Consider the following 7,077-nt stretch of genomic DNA (forward strand, 5'->3'; position numbering starts at 1 on the left):
TCCTGGAGCGGGTTATGGCGGGGTGGAGCGAGGGGGGGGGGGAAGGGGAGGCGTTCGGGGGAGAGTTAGGGGGAGCGACGCCTCCTCAGCGCCGAGCTCACCGGGGAGGAGAGGGGCCCGAAATGGGCCCTTTCGGTAACTTGGAGGAGCCGAGGCCTCCCCCGGCTGCACGGGCCTGGTGGTGACGGGTTTTGGGGAGTCTGAGGCCAGACTGGGGGTTGCCGGAGGGGCGGGAGGGGGTGGGTGAGCGGCGTGTAGAGGAAGGAGCAGCCCCGGGAGGGACGGAGGAGCGCAGGAGTCGCGCTGCCGGGCTGCTAAAAACACGCTTCGTGTCGGTAAAAGTCAGCTTGTGCTCGTAACTGTACGAGCAAACTGTTGCAATGCTAATAGAAGGTTCGGTGGTTTTTCTTTCTTTCTTTTTTCGGTTGGTGTTTTTTTTTTTTTTTTTTTTTTTTTTTTTGAGACGAGAAACTCCTGCTCTTAGCTGGAATCGGGCTTGGCCAAGCCTAAGCGGGGAGTTAACGAAGCCTCGCGTTTCAAACCCGTGGGTAAAGAGGCGATGTTAGGGCACACACACGCGTGCCCACCTTGGCCTTTCTTGCCTGCCTCCAGTACTGACAGTTGCCTGCCAAGGATGGGCCGCTGAAGTGATTTAGAAAGGCAGGTTTTTGTCTTCTGCGGGTTGTAAACTTAATAGAGGAAATAGGGCTTGCGGTTAGAAGCACAAGACTGGAAATCAAGTGATCTGTGCTCTGTTCCAGCGGTGTAGTTCCTGATGTGACTTTAGGCTAATTAAATGAAGGTATTTCTCAGTAAACTGAGGTAGGAAAGAATTGATTCAGCAGTAACTGTTAAATATACTATTGCTGAATAAACTCAGTTGTTTGGTGCGTTGATGAATAGATTCATTTGAAGGGCAGCAAAGTTGGTGAAGAGTCTAGAGAAAGAAAGGAATCTTATGTGGCTTGAAGAAGCTGGGATTGTTTAGTCTGGAGACAAGGAGGCTGAGGGGAGACTCCAGTGCTCTCTACAACTACCTGAAAGGAGGTTGGAGTTGTTCACTTTTCCCTAATATCAGGTGATAAAACGAGAGGAAATGGCCTAAAATTGTGCCAGGGGAGGTTTAGGTTGGAGATGAGGAAAAAATTCATCACTGAAAGAGTGCTCAGGAATTGGAATAGGCTGCACAGGGAGGTGGTGGAGTCACCATCCCTAGTGGCATTCAGGACATGTGGACATGGCGCTTTGGGACATGATTTATTGGCTACAATGGTCTTTAATTGACAGTTTGACACAATGCTCTTAGAGGTCTTTTCCAACTTAAAGACTTCTGTGATTCTAGGAATATATTACTGAACAGATTCAGTAATAGTTGTTGAATCTTTTGGTAGAATCTGTGGGGATTTAGAGAATTTACTCAGTGAATGACATGGGCTCTCTGCTCCAACAAAACCACCAAGGAATAACTGTCAAACTTTGTGTCAGCCTGTAAGTTTTGTCTTGTCATGGGAAATTAGGTTGTCAGCATGTGATGGTTTTAGATGAAATCTCCTGCTGCTTTTCTTTCTTTTGGTAATTTCAGATAGTTTACCTTCCACGGGTGGCTTTAAAATGCTGAAAACTGAAATGAGCTTTTTTTATTTGATTTCATATCTCAGTTACAGAAGTTTTTCACAGAATGTCCTTCTGATAGTCTGAGGAATCATAGAATTTGATTGAAGAGTGAAGGAGTGTGGGGGGGAAAAGGTGCAAACACACTGTTGCAGTCATGTGCCCATGCTCATCAAAGGCTGTAATACTTTGTTGGCAGCTGGTGGTAGGGGAAGTTAATGGAAGCAGCAAATAACTTAATTGAAGATGTTTCATAACTGGGGTGTTGTAACTTTTGAGAGTGCCCTGTCTGTATAGGGTGCTGTTGGATTAATGTCTTAATCCCTGCTGTTTGATAGTGGTTTACTTTCACTTCTGATATTAAAATTTTGTTCACTTAGCCTTGAAATTGCTGCTAAGTGCTTAATGGCAGGCTATGTCTTGCAAAACAAAAACAAACCAAGAAATTATGTCCTTGTTGGAATACCTGTCTTTGTCAAATCTTTCCTTTCATGTGTGGACAAAATACATTTGAGGGAGGAATTTTCTTCTTTTTTGAAGAAAGCTTTCCTATTGGAAGCCCAAGTTGGACAGTCATGGTGGGGGTGAGAAATGAGAAAGGAGGAAGAGAGGCTTCCTCTGCATTTCTTTCTCTTGATGACAAAAGGTCACAACAAAAGGGCATGCAGCTGGGATGTGATGCTGCCTACAGCTGTGGTGGGTGGTTTTTTTTTGTTTGAGGTTTGGAGTTTTTAACCTCTGATGGAATCTGAAGGAACTGTCACTGTGGACCCTGGTTATGAAGTCAGATTTTTTAATCTTGCACCTTGAGTGGGTGATCTCCTGTGCAGCTTTTATGAGGGCAGAATAATCTGAGCTGGAAGAAATTCTTTCTCAAGATGGAGTGCTTGTGCTCTGTTAAGTGACTTTCTGGGTTTATTCAAATAGTCTTTGCAAATTATATTGTGATCTTTAACATTCCAGAGGAGATTTTGTAATTTCAGAAAAAACTCTTTTGTTGCTCTTGGCTGAATTTACCTATCTGCAGAAATACTGCTGTGGCAGTTCAATGCAAGTCCCTTGATCTTCCTTCCCTACCAGTTAGGTCTGAGGGTTTTGGGGTTTTTTTAATTGTTAAAATGCAAGTTTCTTCGAATTTGTGTGACAGGTTTGCTGAAATTAATTTCAGTGTGTTAATCTTTAAATGGGTTTTTGATAGCAAGAGGTAAGGAGCTCATGCTCAGAGTTAAAAGATTTGTTCTCGTATGAGCTGAGACATTTCATGGCTAACGTTGATAAACAGCTCATTAAAAGCAAGCTGAACAGTAATTCAGCGCTTTTGCAGTTATCATTAGTTGCTGTGCAAGTTCTTGCACTGTTTTCTGGAAGCCTTTTTAGCTGTGTTCCTGTGACCACGTAGAAAAGCTTGGCTGGCGCTTCAGTGTGCTTGACCAGTGCGGGTTGGCAAGGTGCAGAACTCCGCCTGCCAAGTCTGTATCCCTACTGACCTACCACCAAGGTTGAGCCTGCCAGGACTGTCATCCTTGACAGAGGATCTTTGTCCGAATCCCTGCTACTGATCCACCAACTATGAGGTAGTGTCTCTGAATTCTGGGTCAGTGGATGTCACAAATGGACAAATTTAGAATACTTTGCCATTCATTCATTCTGTGGAAGGGGGAGAGAAAAAAAAAAAGGCAGCTTGCTGAATTACTATTGTCAGTGTTCCCTCCAAATCCTGCAGCTTTTGTAAATTTGTCACACTCTTAATGCAGTTCGGTTGGAGTGGAAGTGTGTACACACACATACACACACACATATACATCTTTATTTTTCTTCCCCTTTTTTAAAGCTTTTTTACAATCCCTTCTTTCAGGTCATGCTTTTTGTTGCCAATTCATAGTGGTAGTGTTTAGGCTCTTGTTCTTTAATGAAGGTCTTGCTTCTGAGCATCTGCGTTTGGAAGCTTACTTATTTTTTAACATACTTCAGTGTTTGTGAATAGTAAAAGATGTCCCATTCTTTTGCTCCAGGTGTAGTGCTGAGGTCATTTCTAATCAGCCACTTGCTTGTCCTTGCCCACTTCCACCAACCTACTAATGGACACTTAGGCCTTTGTTTTCATATTTGCTGAAATTTAGTGATACTCTTGTATGCAATTTTAATTAAGAAATGGCTGTTAGCTTGTAGTTATCTGCTGCGGTTAGAGTAGATCTTGAATAATCTCAAACCCATGAGGCAGCTTCAGGGCTGACTTTCAGCTGTGCTGACTGCTGTTGATGATGGCATTTTGCAGCATAATGCTTCTGTAGGAAAGTGCCAATTAGCTGGAACAGAAGTGTGAGAAAATGCACAGTTCTGACAAAACACTTAAGAGGAGAGATTTTAGTCCTAAGACAGAATTTGTTGGTTTTGAGAGCTTCTACAAAAGATAATTACTCGGTAATTAGAGAAGTTGCAGAGACCAGGGCATGTGAAGGTTTGAATTTTTTTTGTTTGATTTTTTTTTTTTTTTTTGCGTTCTGAGTGGATGCCTTAAGAAATAGGTACTAACTTTTTTTAGGCTTGGGAAGTGTTTGGGTTTTCTCCCTCCTTCTCCCCTCCCCTGTGTCACAGTGAAACTCAAGTTTTGCCATGATGCAAAACAAATTGAAAACTTTCTGTTGTTTGGTTCTGCCCTTTCTGAGATTTTCTTGGTATCAGCTGGAAGTGAGGGTGATTTTGAGATGCAGTGGAGCTCTGTTAGTGAATTCCTGACTGGACTTCTTCTGTCATAGAAATCGCTTTCACTTGTATATTTTTTATTTTTGAGAAGACTTTAAGAAAACCCAAAAGCTTCACTTTTGCCTTCTGAGCTCTGTGGTTTTTGTGATTCCACTGCTGCCATGTACAATGTATTGCTTGATGCTTGTGCTTGGCCTCAGATTTTGTGCTTCTTTTAGGAGGGTGCTAGTTAAATACTTCTCAGCTGACAGAGTTAAATGCTTCGGGGTTGTTTTTTAAGCTGTGTTAGATGATGTACAGATGTGGCAACGAAAAGCAAAGCATTGTGAGAAAGCCAGGTCTGCAGTTGTCAATGCATTTTTTTGTTTGGAGAGCAGTAAGATTTTTTGAAGATACCACAGAATTTGTTTCAGTCCTTCTCTATGTGTATTATTCATTAAAATATGTTGCCTTACAAGGCATGTTTGAAGCAAAGAAAGCTCATGTCGGTGTAAAAGCATTTAGCATAGGTTTTGGTCAACTGGGTGTGCATTTGGATATGCAAGTCCAGGTCTGCTGAAAATACCACACGTTCCTTTTTGGTATCATTTATTAAATCTCCTTTCATCTTTTACTTACCCTTAAGGGGAGGAGGTGGGGGGGGGGAAAGAGTTACATTATTGATGGTGCTCCTCATGGCTAAGATGTTGCACAGGATGGCGGAAGAAACTTGTTGTTGAGAGGTTATGGGAATGCTCCAGAATATGTGTGCCCTTCGAGTTTATTACCCACGTTCTGTAAACACTGTGTAACCTTAGGATTTTCTTTATCCTTGATGAGCATGAAAAAAACTGTGGAGCTAGCATTTCTTCCCTATTTGTCCACAAGAAAAGGCTCTAATGCATGACATTGTACAGGACCGTGAGCTGGGCTGCAGCCGTCCTTTGCAATGCCAGTCAGGAAGTTTATAAGGAAAGCAGGACCTCAATAAAACCAGGTGAAACTGACATTTGGGGTTGTATCTAATGGAAAATATTGATAACTGAATGTATCATAATAGGCTGTGATATACTGCAGTGGAGACTCTGAGCTGTTAATGTGTACATGGAGTCAAAACACTTGAGCGTTTCTAAGTTTGAGGGGGCAGTAAAGTTAAGCTCAAGAGCTGGCTGCAAAACAGTTTTAACTGCAAGCCTGCAGCAGCTCTAATGAGCCACCAGTTGTGTAGCTGGTTAGAAGTGGGGGGTTGTTTGTGTCAATGAAATTGAATCTCGAAGCTTCTAATCATGGGCAGTGAAGTTCCTTATTTCACTTTGGGTATGATGCTATAGAAGCCTTCTTGATTTGCAAACAAGTGAATTACGCAGGTTAATGATATTTCTCACCTGCAAAAATCTAAAGTCTGTTTGCAATTGATGGCAGAACACACTACATTAAAATGCATCTCATTAAAATAAATACACTCTAATTTTGTATTGATCTGCTCTGGTAGATGACTTTGTGAGTGTTCCTCAGAACCTTCAGTCTGAAGGTGTGTTAGTAGTTGGTCAAATTAATCTGCTGAACTTGCCAGTTTAATGCAGGAGACTAAGAAAATCTCAGAGGAGGCAGCAAAAGTTGAGTTGCTTAGTATTTGTGATGGTAGGTGAAAGGTGATCTCACTCCCATCTTCACAAATGGAGTGCAGTTTCTGAGTTCTACTCTTAGCCAATTTTACATCTGCTGTCTTACTGAAGTATCAAGAAGGGGTTCAAACAATAGCCCTGTTCACACAACTAATTTCCTTCCCTTGGCTGTAGCTGTTAACAAGAACTTTAACTGTATAAATAATGCTGCCCCAAAGTCTGGTTTGGATACAGCCAGATTACTTCCTTTCATACTGCCTCACTAAAGCCCCCTTGTGCTACCCCATGCAATGCATTGCACTGGCTCTTTAAAGAGTGTTTGTAACTGGTTTTTAAATGTAATGCCATGTTTTTCAGCTGCTGTCCTCTCGTAGCTCAGCTGAAAGGCTCTTTAAGAAGAGAAGGCGATGCATAATGCACCGTCTGCCTCTTAAGGAACTTTAAGAAAGGGCTTTTTTTCCCTGTGGAAGTTGTTACCAGCTGCGTCTGGAAGTGGAACAATAAGAGTAATTTGTGCAACACTGTGAATGAAAATGTGACTCTTCAAAGCGTTTGTTTCTGTGCTGAGATCTTTAAGCACTGCACTGTTGTGCTGCAATCATGGCTCATAAGGGACGCTTCTGAAGCCTTCGGAGAAATTGATTGTGAATACGGATGATCTTGTGAGGCTGTTGCTAGCAGATGTCATGATTACTTAGAAACCTTTCAAAGATTAGATGCTGGAATTACATCGATTTTAAGTAAATGTTCTAAATGTGGTTTATGCCACTCGTTTGGAAATGTTAAAACCACACAAGAACTGCAGTTTCTACATGAAAATGTTTGGTTTCTGCCTGAACCTTTGTGACCTTAAATTTCCAAAGAAGGAAATGCTTTCAGTCTACAAATAATTAATGAAGCTTTTTAATTCTGCTTTGTTTTCTTAGGAAAAAGTAAAAGTTGTAAGCCTTCAGTATTTTTGCCTTCCAAAAATGAATTTCTGGAAGGCTTATATTGAGATAAATTTAGTGTCATTTGTGCTTCTCAAAGTCTGTTAGTAGCTTGCTGCAGGGTTTCTTTTTTGCCTTGGTTTCTCTTGAGCAGGTAAAATATGCTTCAGCAGAAGAGTCTTGAAAGCCTCATGGGTGACCAGAATGAATTTACAGTCAATGCTGTTAAA

The sequence above is a fragment of the Indicator indicator genome, chromosome 18, assembly GCF_027791375.1.
Source record: "Indicator indicator isolate 239-I01 chromosome 18, UM_Iind_1.1, whole genome shotgun sequence".
Classification (NCBI taxonomy): Eukaryota; Metazoa; Chordata; class Aves; order Piciformes; family Indicatoridae; genus Indicator; species Indicator indicator.